Source organism: Epinephelus moara, chromosome 17 (assembly GCF_006386435.1).
Source record: "Epinephelus moara isolate mb chromosome 17, YSFRI_EMoa_1.0, whole genome shotgun sequence".
Lineage (NCBI taxonomy): Eukaryota > Metazoa > Chordata > Actinopteri > Perciformes > Serranidae > Epinephelus > Epinephelus moara.
The window spans coordinates 3,212,394-3,228,633 of record NC_065522.1 but is presented as its reverse complement, the minus strand read 5'-3'; the positions used below and the strand labels follow the sequence as shown (position 1 = coordinate 3,228,633).

The following is a 16,240-nucleotide window of genomic DNA, read 5'->3' as shown; positions in this document are numbered from 1 at the left end:
CTGACGTTAGTTAATCCTCTCGCTCTCCAAAACAAATGCATGCGGTAATTGCCGGCTGCAGTCGGAATTTTACGACACCAGGCTGTGGGTGTCATACCGCTTCGACCAAAGGGGCGCTATAATCAACGAAAACGAAAAGTTCCGCACAGCTGCTTTAACATATTCTCACTCTGACCTCTACACATATCGATGTTTGGTCATGGACTCTCCATGGTGAGATAAGACGTGCAAAGTACCCTGTGTGCCTCGGTTGTTGATGCTCTGGCATGCCATGTCAACTTCAGCCTGTTACCTGTTAGCTCTGTTTTCACAGGAAATGTAGAATTTGCATACAGTCTCTTTCAAAATAAAGCACCAGTAGTCAGTACAACAACGCGAATTGAGTTGTTTTTCCCTTAGCAAAATTGACAGTAACGTTTAGCAAACACACACACGTGGCTGGGTTTAGGCAACAAACACACGTGGTTGGATTTAGGAGAAAAGAACAAGGTTTGGCTTTAGAATCATACGGGAAGCAAACACTGGCCTCCCGGGTGAAAGTCGGTGGTTGCTGGATCTATCCAAAACCCTGAACTCCCGCCATACTCGAACATTCGCTGCCTTAACTTTCATTGTTGACCTGCTGTGTTTCCCTGACGCCGGAAGTCACTACCCAAGCGCCGGTATTCAACGACTTCGGAGTGAGACTGGGTTGTTCTCTTTCAGTCTGTCTCCCTCTGCAAAAGATCATTGTCATCACAATGAACAGCCTTTCATTGTCACCAGTGCTGGACTGGCCATCGGGCATACCGGTGGGCCGATGGTAATTTTGGGCCGGGCCTTTTTTTTTTTTTTTTTTTTTTTTCCAGTCATGTCATGATACCTATTGGTACACAAAACTGGTAGATCGGCCCATTAGTCATGATTGATTCTGGGCTGGACCAATTACAGCCGAGGGCCAATGCCCCCTCCCACTTGGGCCTCGGCTGCCAGTCAATATATCATATAGAGAGAGGGGAGATTGACAAAATTGAGAAGAAACTCAAAGGAGGTGCGGAAAAAATAAGAGAGAAAAAGAGACAAGCCCTTTAGGAAGATGCTGCCAAATGTGTTAAAATAACACAGATGTTTGCTGGCTATGGCGGAGCTTCTTTAGCGGCAGCATCAGTGACCGCACCCGCACTGGCATCCAAAGCAGCCGCAGCAGGTAATGATGGCGGAGGTGGCCGTCAGCAGGTGGATGAGGCGAAGGGGAGGCAGGAGGAGGAGACCCGCAGCCGCCGCATTATATGACGACGGCACAGTCGGTGCGACTGGAGGGGAATTTGAACTTCAGGTAAGAAGTGATGAACAGCAGTCTACCTGGGTCAGATATGAATCAAGCTTGGTTGATAGTTTATTTTCGTTGTGCTTGCTAACTCTTAACACAGCATAGTTATGAGTAGGCCATTTAACAATTTAGCTGGCTGTTGAGCAGCATGACGGGGTTTCTCTACTGCTGGGCTGTTTCTATGATGTTATACTAGTGATGGTGATCTTAGTGCTTCAGTAACTTTATTTTATTCATTTAGTTAGTTAAGTATAGTCTTTATTAGTTAGGTAGTAAAATATTTCAATGTCTATTAATTGATATAAGTGCACTATGCAGTAATTCTTTACTCTGAAACAGCTAAAGCTCAACAGAGCAAAAATGTTCATGTAAAACCAAATGATGAGGCTAGTATTCATCATAAACCCTCTTCACTTGCAGATATAATTTAGATTGAATCAAATTAGGATTTGCCAGGAGATGTGATGCTGCTCATTAACATAAAAGTGGCTTGGAGTTAAAAGTAACTACTTAAATGTATTTGTCTTTTATACATAAATATCCTCTTTATTCTAGATATGTTGTGTTTTTATCTTATTGTTTTTTTACTGACATGTAACAGCAAACTCTTGTGGACAATAATTACCTGTATTTTGTTTTTATTGTGGGCATGTTTCCATTCAATTTAAAATATCCCTTCACTTTTTAAAGGTTGCCATGTTTGAGGAAGTATTATGTGTTGCTGTGCTGTTTATTGATGTGGTGAGTACATAGTCTATGAAAATATTACTAAATCTGTCATTTATTCATTTTAATATTCATCAATGATCATGTCTCACCTCTGTTCCTCACTGTCCAATTTTCAGGATCCCATCATACGTTCATTGTTCAGGAGGTTCACTAGACCAAGCAGCCTTTTGGGTTCCTCTAAGTAAGTACTGTATAGAATAATGGGACTGGGAGGATGGTGTAGGTTTAAATTTATTAGACAAGTACATATACACCAACAAGACAGTGTACAAGCGGTGTCACAAGAAAGTTTGTTTTCATTCATAGGCTTCATTGTCTTTTCATCAATACCTGGTGGGCCGGACAAGGCTCAAAATGCCCGGGCCGATTTTTTGTCCCAGTCCAGCCCAAAATGCCCGGGCCGATTTTTTGTCCCAGTCCAGCCCTGATTGTCACTGTCATAATCACTTTTTTATTTTCTGTTGTCTCTTCTGTAAACCACTTCAAGTCTGACCCAAACAGCTGATCTGCAGCATAATGCAGTGCGTGGCACAGTTGCGCATATATTTAGGAATATGGAAGTTTTACGATTAAGAAAATATAGTGCCAACGGAAAGGGGCTACAATTACTACTAGTTCAGATCAAAATGGTTGCATTGTTGGGGGGGTGTTCTTGTAGATACTGGTGAGATGATGTAATATGATTCAGGAAGGCCAGTTTAAGGGATCTGTCCATGAGTCTGAAGTTTCGTCAGATGCCAAAACACTGGACAGTGGCTTATATTACAATAAGGATATGCTGTTCATGTTACAAAGAAATCTACAAGGAATGTGTGCTTGCTCATATTTGAATGGCCAACACAGCACCTTGCAGGATGACCTCGCATTGTGTTGTGACTCCAAGTTTAACTTTTTGTCAGATGACCTAGCATTTTGCAGAAGCCCTCTGTGTTGGCACACCATTGTGCCAATTAGGAGGCTGTATTTCTTCATGTAATACTGTTTTCTGAATAAGGGAAGATCGGTTCAGTGTTGTGTAAAGTATCTAATGCTGGTAGACAATGGAGGATAAGCTAAAAGGAAGCACTTCATAGTCTAAAATACCGCCTTCTCCACCAAATTAGCTCGGGTTCTTGCATTGTTTCCAGTCATGGAATCTTGGTGCTATCTAGTGAACCACCCTGCATTTCCACTTCCACAACCAATTTATTTTTGGTCAAAATGCTCTAAACAGTTCATAATTAGGTGTTGGAACCAGAACGGAACTCGTTCCATGTTGGTGGAAAAGGAGTCAAAGTCAAAACTTTCAAAAAAAAAGACACTCACTATCAGTACATTAAAGAAAACAATGCCAAGCCAAAAACATGCTATACTTTGGTTTCAAGAACTTAATTCCAACATATTCAGTACTTTTACATTACATTCGAGAAAATTGATTTATTTTGTTAGTCTGACTAAATACATGTAAACATGTTGGTCCAACTGAAATCATACTAAATTGAATTTCTCAAAGCCAGACAAACACACAAATTACTCCTGCATGTATCCAGTCAATCGGACCCAAACTGGCATAGGCGCTCTGCGCGTGCTCCACAGTTGTCGAGAAAGCATTAAATGTGTAACAGAAGAAGCCAGTAACAACATGATGAAATCTACATCCAGAGCTGTGCATTTTTGGACGGACGAAATGTACAGCACTGTTGTCCACCATAGTTCCAGTTTGCTGCTAGCTAACTGTAGCTAACTTGTTTATTGATTGTTTGACCTGTGAACAATCAACTATAATAGGTCAACTGGAAAAGGGTCCAATACTAACAAGCTGCAAGGGGTTCATATCACCACCTGTGGTAGCAAAGTCAGACATACTTAGGTTAAGAAATTGTTTCTCCTCCCCTCCTTGAATACTGGGACAAGGACAGGAGTCCAATTAAATGGCCTAGTCGAGCTATAACTGTAGCTCCACTTTCCTGTACATGTAAATGTACTGAATGACTGCTATAGTTGTCTTCACTAATTCTGGGACATTTTCCTATCCTATTTACAATACGTGGATAGAATACTGCCGCCCCCATTACTTTTGGGAGCAGCAGTAGTTCAGTCCATAGGAAACTGGCTTGGAATCCGGAGGTTGCCAACTCAGGTTCCTGTATGGACCAAGTATGGAGTGTGGACTGTGTCTTGAGCAAGGCACTGGACTCCCAACTGCTCATGGCACCTGTCCATGGGCAGTCCCCTCGCTCTGACATCTCTCAATTTACTGCATGTATAGGTCCTGTTTGTGCATGTGTGTGTATTTTGGGCCTGTTTATATCTGACAACAGAATGAAAAAATTGAATTTCCCCTCAGGGGGATTAATAAAATATATATTTTTCTTTCTCTTCTTCTTCTTCTTCTTCTACTTCTTCTTCTTCTTCCTCTAACTAATTGACTGCTAAATTATATTCAACTGGAATCAGTCAGCATCAAGACTCTCAGATTTCTCAGCCCAGTCCTTCCATACAAACACTCTCCCAGATTTTGGTATATGTAAGCCCCTCTCCTGTTCTTCTGTTCTGGGGTCACTTAGAGGGTCAGTCAATGTCACCACCCTTAACCAGTTTAACCAATCATCTAGAACCAGCCAGGGATACCCCTCCTTCGTCTCCTTCATCCCTGCACCCCCCACCCCTGTGACACATCAGATGGCTGGGGGTTTCTTCTCCGTCTTGGTACCCCAACCCCCATAAGACAGGCCACCATCCCCCATAACCAGTGGCGTAGTGGTGGTTGAGAAGGTGGGTGTACTACTAGGTAGATGTGTAGGTTACAGAGATGGCAGTTGTTATACTGTCCTTTATGGAGACCTCACTGACTTTTTGGCAGGTAGGTGGGTATACAGTAAATGGCTGGAAAAAGAGGGGGTGGGTATAACCCCTATACCTGCGTATACCCTCCACTACACCACTGCCCACAACCATGACCATAGCAGGATAATGACAGGCAGGTGTAACACCTTGCTCTTGTATCTTTTGAAAGTCCAACCACACACGGACACACATAGTATCATAGTATTACAAGTAGACGTACAAAAACAGAAGCAGGGGCCTGATGATGCTGTGATGACATGCAAGGTCAAGACACATTCCACTGGTTTGAATGTGTGAGATGTGTGTGGGAGGCAGGGATTTTGCTGCTGCCCCAAATTAGGTACATTTAACTTGCAATGAATTACATCATAAACATGTTATTATCCATAATCAACATACAGCCTCATCAACATGGGATTTGTTATTGTCATGCCAATAAAATGTTGCAATAAGCTAAAATGAAAGACACTGGCTAGATCACACACACACACACACACACACACACACACACACACACACACACACACACACACACACACAAAACGTGTGTGTCGTGCAAAACAAGAATATTCTCCTGCCACTTTGTGTTCCAAAGCAAAGTGAATACAGTGAAGGAGAGTGCGTTAGGGAGAGAGAGAAAGTGTGTGTGTGTGTGTGTGTGTGTGTGTGTGCTGTGCTTGTGTATCAAAGAGTGTGAGTGAGAAACGTCATCTGCCTAGACCGGACTACCGGACTACAAGCATACGAGCAACGGTCGAAGGAGGGACAGTGGCTCCACTGTGTAGCCGGACAGAGAGTCACTGTGCTCGGACAGGAAAGCATTGCCTTTACCGCAGCAGCAGCGGGCAGCAGCAGCGGGGCTGAATGCTGGAGGACACCGCGCAAAGTGACACTAGGAGCAGTTGTAAGTGAGTAATTGACGCGGGGGGAGCATGGCTTCTTCTCCGGTCACCCCAGCATCGCTTGAAGGAGGTACACCTTCACCCACTGGGAATGAGGACCCCGCTACAGCCCGACAGGTAGACATCTGTGCATCCCGTGCACGCCCGATAACGTTCTATTCTTAATAATGTGTAGAAAACAACAAACCGAACTTCATTTGAAAATGTATTAGTTTGATATTTACTCGGTCATCTGCAAGGACACATGCGCGCAAGAGCGCAATTACAGATATAGTCTGAGTCAGCAGAAACTACTCTTTAATTCGGCGTGCATTTAATACTTTTAACGGCGCTTGATCTAAAAAGAATGCAAATGTAGAATTGTCAGTTAAAGTCAAAACGTCCAACGAAAATAAACAATGGTCGGTTTTATAAAACAGTGTGACCGCTATAAAATTTCGGATTTCATTAAATTGTGCGCCACTTGGTGAATCTGTGCACACCGAATTTACCACAACACCGAAAGACATGTGCGAGCGTCTACGTCATGCGATGTCATGTATGCATATTTGCTGACTGCTGAGGAAATAGAAACCTGATATATTTTGAAATGGAGTTTGGTGTGACGTATTGTCGCTGCTGACACACCGTACGTCGCTGATCGCCTTCTGTAGTGCTAGTGGATAGTTTGTCCCATATAGAGACAGCAGACTGTAGCTGGAAAGGCGTTTCCCTTAATGTGACACTTTCATAGTCCAAATCAGTGCTGGAAAGTCACGAAGTTGCCCTGGCTGCTGATCCTGTTACTGCTGTTTATACACAGCCAGTGACGGCAGTAGCTAATGGGATGGATATGAAGATCATTTTCCGTGCACCTGTTTGCACAGTCACTTTTGGCTTATGTTTTTGCATTTTTTTTGCAAAAATAAAAAACACTTTGATTGAGACGGGCTAATGCTATTGTTGACATAGTAGTAGTCTAAGGGTTGATCCCTGGGGCACGCCCCTAGATACACTAAGAGAGATAAAAGTGATACCTTCTGCCTGTATGCGCTGAAATCTGTGTGAAACATGATTTTCTAGTCTGTTCTAACAGTCTTAGACTGTTAAATCCTTGCTTCAGTATTGCATGATCCATGGTATCAAAAGCCTCAGACAAGTCAATAAAAAGGGCTCCACAATGTTGCTTGTTGTCTAAATATTCGTCAAAATTGTTTATTACAGAATTAAGGTCACTGTGTTGTGTTTTTTTCCCCTAAAACCTGATTGAAAAACATATGAAAAACTAAGTATAAAAAATCTTTGAGATGTTCTCATCTCATTTTTGCAAAATGATAGTCCTGAGCATATTGAAATATAAATGAAATCTACTTTCGTTTTCATCAACCTGCCAAAATGCAGGTCACAATGTGCTTGTGAATGAGTCATAGTCCATAGGAGAGCCAAAGTGTGCCTCTGTCACATAGCATTAAACACTGCTCAGACACTTTACAGTCTGTGTAAAGGTGAATGTGTTTGCAGCCGGCTCCACACTGATGCCTACACAACAGGTGTATGGTGGTATCTGTGTCACCACTCTGGCGACTCTGCTGTCCTAATGTGTAGGCTACACATGGCTGGAGTGACTGGAATGCAAAGTGAGTGCCAGATGAACAGCTTAGACTGCTCATTCTCAAACCTGGTTGCGCAGACATCAGAGAGTCTGTGAGAAATGACCCGAGGCTGCTGTTTGAGTTATGATGATTTCAATACTCAGAAATCCTATATAATGATAACGAAAAAATTCACAAAGCAAGTTCAAGTTAATCATGGCTGCCATGTGTTAAACCATGTTAAAGCTTTGTCTGTGTTTGGGAAATACAGAAGAACGTCTGGACATGTTATTGCTATATTTACAAGGAGCCTGTTATCTGTTCTGGCAGGAGATACTACAATCCTGTGCTTATTGTAGCTACTACAAGGTTAGCTGGTACAACTTTGGTACACTTTACAGATTTGATGTGACTAAAGTTCAGAGGAAACAGTGTTAACTTTGCAGCTATTTTAGATTGATCAAAAAATGGCTCTTTTGATAGTTAAGGTGCTGATCTGCGTACAAAACGGTTTATATGTTGTTTAAACTATGATTTATCATCAGAACATGACAAACACTCGCCAAATAGCAGAAAATTTCACAAATCTGAAGTGGATTCAAATGTTGACAAAGTTTTTCTTTGGGGATACAATTTGCAGTTGATAAAAGGTATTAGGTCTACATCACAATATATTGCAATATATGTTGTCACAATACTCAGCACATCGAAAAACTACAATATTATTGTATTGTGATTTAAGTATCATAATAATATTGTATCGTGAGGCCTCCAGTGACGTATGTCTGTATGGCTATACTATACGCCACTCCATTCACATATTGGGTATCAAATGAGGAACTCTACTGGTATCAGAATCACTTTAAGGGTACTAGTGTTTAGTACTGGTATCATATTTTTTCAAACAATATCCAGGCCTAATGGGCAACCTCACATTCTGTTTGGTTTATGGTTCAGAAATACTAAACTGGCAGCCTGTTTGCTTACTGTACTACTAGTAACTGGGATGGATAGTGGCTCCAGTAGCATGAAAAACACTGGCTTGTAGCTGGAGCCTACTGAAGTTAACTCATGGATATACTGCGTAGCATAGCCAACATAAATGTTGCAGACTCAGTTCTTCTTCATCAGCAAGCTTCAGCAGCATATCCTTATGCAGTGGTTCATATGATATCCTATGAAAATGCACACACAACAGTTCACATCATATCCTATGAATTAGCGCCCCACAAATGACATTATGTATTTAACGTAAAGTTACCCAATTAACATAAAGTTACAGAGGTTAGGTTTAGGCAAGTACATTTACTGTGGTTAGGTTTAGGTAAAGACACATGGGGAGGACATAACTTAAAATTAGGGATGGGAATCACCAGAGGCCCCACGATTCAATATTATCAAGATACATTTATCATGGATACACCTATTATTGCAATTTTAAAGGTGTTATGATATGCAGAGTATTAGGATAAAATGTATTGCTATACATTGTAAGTTATTGCCTTTTTTTCCAGCTACCAATGATGTCCCCTAAGGAAAACTAAGCCTCTGTGTTATTTAATTAAATAAAGTTTTCAGTCTGTTCATCTCATTTTTGTTTCAGTAACATGTACACAGTGAACTGAAGTAGCACTTGATTATATTATCCTAGTAGGCTACCAAATCTTGTCATATTTATAATTTCTAAAATAAAAAATGTGATACTTGTGCTTTGTGTAACAATACAATATTGCCACAAAAATATTGCGATATTATGCTGTATAGTTTTTTCCCCCACCCCTACTTAAAATGACTCAAAGTTTGCACAGTTCCGAATACCCATCTCCTAGGAAACCTCTAGGGGGAAAGTCCTGTGTTCTGTGACCCATCCACCACCCCAACCAGCCTCCTAATTGGACCTCTTGGGACCACTTCCTTCTTTACCCCCATCTGTCACGTGATCACAGCCTCCCAAAATATGTGGGTTTTGCACAAATTACTGGCTCATCATTATGTGGGATATGTATGAACTCTGGTGGATTACTTTCCGTAGGAAAACGTACAAACAGTGCATGAGAACAGCCTGGCTTCAGGCACTAACCTTTGCCAGGACATCTGTATTATCTTTGCTATGTCCCTTTCTGGTTTTACCAGATCTTTATGGTAGAAAACTTTGTTCCCTGGCCTTGCATAAGCCACGTTCTGCCTCCCATCAGCACTCACTTGACAGTTTTAGATACATATTATATATTATAGGTCTCAATCTGGCTGGCAGACAGAGCTTAGGTTTTGAGTTTAGTGTTGTTTAGTGTTGTCAGAGCAGAGGTTTCTTGCAGGTTGGTCTTTAAAGTTGTGTTTTGGACATCAGAGTTGTGATAGAAAAAGCTGAGAGCTGTGGACTGTCAGACATCCAGTCACATTGTGCCTGTTGTCTATTAGTCAGTGTTTTCCATTAAACCACAGTTGCAGTCTTTCCTGTAAGCACTCCAATTTACCACTGCAAAGCACTGCACTGTTATGAACAATTGAGTATGGTTGTTTCAGCCTGCCACAGGTCTACAGGAAAAGGTTTACACGTGGTTTGTGATGCCAAAGAAGAAGCTACAAAGTGCACCTGAAAAACATGATCAATCTGCATTTGAGCTGTCGAGTACTTAACCACAAGTCACTGTCAAGTCACATATATTTTGTGTCTTTGAATGCTGACCATAGAAATGACTCAGCATTTCAACATGTCATTTCTAGTCTGCTTTAAAAGAACTTTATCTGAGACCTAATAATCAAATATTTAAGGCGTGTGGCTATGCAAGACCTGCCTCATGCTGTTTCTACTATATTTTACCACTTCAAAACCTGAGACCAGATCAAGTTTTTGCTTTCAAGTCTTAAATCAAGGCAGTCAGGTCTTAAGTAAGTACATTCTCAGAGCTTTCATGTGCAAGTCAAGTCACAAGTCCTCATTTTAGTGACTGGCAGGTGCTGTGTAGAGTTTTTGGCTACTGTTGGTGCTATTGGGCAATGTTTTGGTGTCTCACATGAACATTTACATGTACCGTACACTAGAGGGCAAGTGACCAGGCCTGGTTAATCAAAGTGAAATCAACAGCAGCTATAGTCACGCAGAACTGTAGACTATCAGCCCCCACTGCCTACTATAACCTGATGGTGTGATCACTGCCTGTCATCATACACATCAACACAATGTTCAGTCGTGGAGTGAAGAATGAGAAAAGAGGGAGCGCATTTAAAGGAGAAAAGCCCTGGAGGGAAGTGCAGTTAAATGCTGCAAAAATAGCTCATGAGCAAGGGACAATGTTCATGATAAAAAAACAAAAAACAACATGCTGGCAGGGCCGTACTCAGCACGTCATAACATCACAACTACCCAGCTATTTCCGTGCTGTTTGTTAGGTGCAAGTACTTCTAGTTACACAGAGCTACCAGTGCTTTGTGATGATCAGCATTAGTCCAGTAAGAGTTTGTGTCTTCATGCCCAACCATCACTATCTGGAGGTCACGATCCAGTGCAGGTAGCTGACATAGGACGGCATTTTTTTGACCATTCAACTGCAGCCTTGGAGTCAAGGATAAACTGATTAGATTTTGATGGTCAAAGGTCAAGTTCACTGTGACCTCATATCTGTCCAGTTTTTGTGAACAAGATGTCTTAAATGCCTTGAAGGAATTTCTTCAAATTTGGCACAAACGTCCACTTGGACTCATTGATGAACTGACTAGAACTTGGTGGTCAAAGGTCAAAGGTCACTCTGACAGCACAAAACATGTTTTTGGCCATAACTTAATAATTCATAGAATTTTAAGGACTCAGGGATGAACTGATAAGGATTTAGTGGTTAGAGGTCAAGGTCACTGTGACCTTACATCCATCTAATTCTCATGAACATGATGTCTTAGGAACAATTCTTGTGAACGGGATGTCTTAAATGCCTTGAAAGACTTCAAATTTGCCGTCCAAGACATCCACATGGACTCAAGGATGAACTGACTAGAATTTGGTGGTTCAAGGTCACTATGACAAGACAAAACATGTTTTTGGCCATTACTCAATAATTCAGCTAGTTATGACAAAATTTCACATGAATGTTTAACGGGGTAAAATAATGAAATGATGACATTTTTTATTTAAAAGGTCAAATTTCAACCCTCCTTACTTCCACTTCCTGGATGACAACCAGGACAGGGGGCTTCCTGTTCTGGGTTCAACACAAGCTCATTGTTTTTTTTTTTATATTGAGCTTTAGGTGATTGTCTTTCCACCATGTCAAACTAGTGTCTAAGTGAAGATAGCATGATTCTCACTGGAAAAGATTTATTGGAATTGAATTTTAATACAGTGATAACTTTCATTCCGCCCAAAAAATACACACCTTTTATTGAATTTATTCAAAGTATTCACTACATTTCTTATACAAGTCTGGATCAAAGACTGTGTATAAAGATGGATGACACATCTCCACTTAACCCCACTGTACAAAATTAAGCCAAAATATTCCAGATACGGCCTTTGCTATTGGCTATTGGCAACGTATCCTCATAGAATGGTCCATATGATATCCTACAAAAATGCAGACACAAGAGTTCATATGTTATCCTATGATTTATCGCTCCACAAATGACATTACATCCTTAAAGCCACAGTGTGTAGAAATTTCTCCCATCTAACGTTGAAATCATATATTGCATTCAAACGGATAGTGCACTCTAGCGCCTCACTGTTTCAAGCGCATTATGGTAGCCACTGTGCACCAAAAAGCTATGATAGCATTGATGAAACCATGTCATCCGATACTTCATGGAGTATTCATTCAGGCTCCTACACAGACACACGCAATGCGAGTTGACAAACCCCCTCCTCACCATGCTGGCTGTGTTTACAACGTAGGACTGTTGGTACGGGTGTAAATCGAAACAAACCAATCACGTCTTGTCTTTTGACAACTGACAAGTGGCTCAACCTCACACCTCATCCCTCTCCTCGCATAACTGTGATTGCAATGGCCTGGCCTGCCTGGAAAACGCAGAAGGAAGGCTATTCCCTGGTAGTGCTATATGTCCCTTGCTGGTGAATGTATTTTCAAGATGTTGAAACGTTATGGAACCCCCCAAACGACTTATCCACACCAATGTACAAACAAATCCAAAATTCTCCTTTTACAAGAATAAGTCAGATTATTGGTGGGGGTAATAATACACCAATGATAACCAGTCCTTCCAGAAAAACGCGATTATGCGATCGCATAATTCAACGCATAATCAGCCAAAGTCCGTATATTTATGCGGGGGCTGCATTTTTTCAAAGACGCCGCACTTTCGCCGCATAAATTGCGGATTTCCGCGCAAAATGCGCAAAATATGCAGGGCTTGCATGATTTCATAATCCCCGCATTTTTGTTGCTAAAAAGTCACATATATCTTAGCAGAAAGTTGAAAAATGTTGTGTTTACTTCACACAAGAGCAGCCATTTTCCCCCTGTTGCCTTGGGAACCTTATGAAGTGACGTAATTACGCGACGTGAAGGAGGGTTAGGAGGAGATGGAGGAGGGGGAGGAGATGGACGTTGAGGGAGATGGGATGGAGGATGAGGATGGCAAATGATTGGCCAGTGTTAGAAGCTACGCAGTTATAATTTTCATTTTCACAGTGGACTGTTGTAGTTTCATTCAGGAGTTGATGCAACTTTACAGTTGTAAGATTGCACTTTTTGTTACCAGTGGGTTAAATCATACTAGTTTCAAAAACCTTACAGTTGTAAGTATATTAGTAGTATGTAAATTTACGTTACAGTAAGAGATTGCACTTTGTGCATTGGAAGCACTTATTTTAACAGAAGATGTCTGTTTTGTATAGCTACCACTGTAAAACAGGAAGCACACATTTGATTTTTTTATATATTTTATTTATTCATTTTTACAGAAGTTGTAGCATATTCTTTTTGTAAAGATACAGAACTTGTTTGACTCAGCAATGTTTTGTAAGTTTGAGCCATGTGTTTATTAAGGTCTGAAATAAAACAAGATGAGAACTTAAATATTCCCTGCACTTTCTGTAATGTAGTATGCTTGCTTATCATAGGAAGTAATTAGAAATGATTCTTTACATTAAGGTAGTAGCCTAGTGAGAACAGGGTGTTGGGGGAATTACTTTTTTTTCTCTTTTTCATCAAACCGCAGTTTTTGCAAGTTCCCACAATTTTTGCAAGTTCCCGCAATTTTTACAAGTTCCAGTAATTTCATTGCATAAAATTGAATAAATATCCCACATATTCCATCGCATTTTTTAAGAAAATGTGCCGCATAATCAAGGATTTTTGGCCCGCAACAATCACAAAAAAAATCGTTTTCGCATTTTTCTGGAAGGACTGGATAACATATTTATGAATGCAGACATTCATTTTTTGCCAACAAACAACTGAAAATGCTACACAATGTCCCTTTAATGTACAATTACGTAAATAACATAATGCCTCTAATGCCGTAATGACTTTGATCTTATCCCACAGTAGTGGTACTGTGAGGTACCGTAGTACTACGGTACTCCAGCATTATGGTATCATATGTACCGTGGTGTTTAAGTACCGCGGTCTACCGTTGGTACCAGTATACCGTGCAACATAGGCGTTTCTAGCCCATTTTTGGGGGTGCTGAAGCACCCCTAAATTGAATCCCAACACCCCTAAAATTTGACTCAGCGACTTGTTTTTTTTTTTTTTTTACTGCATGTCCTTTTTTAACAAGCTAGAAAAGTGTCAAAACCATACAGTACTTGGTTGAAACGTAATATTTTAACAACAAAAATACAGCAGCACCCCCCACCCCTGCCTCAAAAATGGTTTGATCCACCCCACCTTTGCCCAACTCGGGCTCTGAGCGCTCTATCTGCACACAGCAATGCGCTGCCTTCTAGAGTGGGTGATATGCAGTAGTGGTGTAAGTACCTGGCTTAAACCAGGATATGTGGCACATTTCTTAACTTCTACTACTCAATACCAACACATTATTATCATTACCAGTCCTCATTTTTGCTGCATTTAATCGTAGGTCACTGTTTATGTTGTTAGGTAGGAGTTAGCTGACGTTTTTTCTAGCTAGGAAACATTACAGGTGGTCAGTACCACTGTCCTCTGTTTGAATTGAAATGAGAGAAGCTAGCTGTTGTGTCATGTGCATGTGTTAATATTAACGCCAAGGTGCTACTGACGAGCTAACTGACTGGATGCCCATTAACATTATAACTCCCATTGTGTGTGTGTGTGTGTGTGTGTGTGTGTGTGTGTGTGTGTGCGCGAGCATGTGCGTGTGTGTGTGTGTACAGACAGACAGACAGCCTCATCATGGATATAAGATTGTTTTTTCAAAAAAACAGAGCCAGGTTCAGGTAAGAGTGTAAGATCAAATGGTCTATCTGTCTAGAATGATGTTGTAAGTTGGATCAGTGTATCAGTTTATATCTCTTATTAGATATAAAACGCATTGTTTGGTTGTTTGCCTTTTGGTTGACAGTCCAAAGAGAGAGAGAGGAGCAGAGAGAGGACTTTATTGATTAGTATTCTTATTAGTATTTTTGGTATTTTTGGTACTCACTATAGGGGGCTGGTTTACTCCAGAAACATACATACTGTTTATGTGTATGTTGAGGAGCTGCTGTATCAACATGAGTTATCCTCCCCTAGAAATTAGGGTTACGATATGTTTCTTTTATGATTCCAATCCATTCCTCTTTTACTGTGGCTCAACATTTAAATAACCTTTATCAGTTTTGATGGTTTAGTCACAGACTTTCCCAAAAAGTGTTTTTCTTTCACAAATGTGGGAATGAAATTGAGTTAAAATGTACAAAACAGTGAAACATCGCGGGGATTTTTTTACGGACATTTTTACAGGAAACTACAACGCGGAAGTGTGCTCGACTATGGAAGCCCGAATGACTGCGGACATTCCTCGTGGAGTCCGTTCCGCTTATAGTACGCCCGAGTATGTTCGGGCCTTAATAGTGTTAGAAATGTTGTAGTTTAATATTGAAAATAATTAACCTAAGTTGCCAGTGGCAAAATGCTGCCTCAGTCTTTAGCAAGAGAACAGTGTTTGTCTTTGACGTTTGCACTGCTGTCTGTTTAAAATAAATGGGAAAAAAAGTATCCTTACGTGTTTTTTATACCCCTTCACAGAACTTGCACCAAGCTGTGACTTCTGTGACCTCTACTACTGTAGGTTCGTACTGATAGAAGATGATCTCAGGAATTGACAATAGTCGGAGCGATCACCCATAGCCGATGCCTTTGCCAATGTCAAAACGGTATTAGGCTTGTTTTGAAAGTAATGTATTGAACTAGAGATGCACCGATCCAGCTTTTTCAGTTTCGATACCAATCGTGATGCTGTGGCTTTGAGTATCAGCTGATACCATGGTTGACCTAAAAAGCTATATACCTTTACATGTAGAACGAAAAAGACTAGAGGCATCAGGCATTGATGACTACACAGTTCTTTCCAAAGATAAAATGAAACAAGATGAAACAGATTAATGCAATGATTAACTATTTATTTTTAACAAAAATAAACAATTGTGCAACAGCAGTTGAAATAGTGTGAAATACCTCCACACAGCAGATTCTCTCCTTTGCTCCATGATGCATGACGTAGCTCACGTCGCTATGGATTTAAAGGGAAAGGATCGCCTCAGGTATAGGTTGCATTTTCCGATACCCGATCCATCTATTTTGATAATATTGGGGCCGATATTTGATCCAGATATCGGCTCGCTGCATCCCTATATTGAACTGTTATGATTATTATTATTATTATTAGCCTACCCTTTGAGCCTTCCTACAGCTAATCAGGAAGCGCATCTCTTCCTCTGGGCTATGCTGCCATGAAAAACAAATGAGCTTCCTCCCAGCGTTTCA

The 16,240-nt window shown here is 40.8% G+C and overlaps 1 long non-coding RNA gene across 1 annotated transcript; it reads left to right on the top strand.

The window, feature by feature from the left end:
• The first annotated feature begins 1,255 nt into the window (after window positions 1–1,255).
• On the top strand, window positions 1,256–2,332 carry LOC126404049 (uncharacterized). Its single transcript, XR_007571397.1, has 3 exons — window positions 1,256–1,315; window positions 2,000–2,050; window positions 2,155–2,332. It is a non-coding gene; the product is annotated as an uncharacterized LOC126404049 (long non-coding RNA).
• Window positions 2,333–16,240: the final 13,908 nt, after the last annotated feature.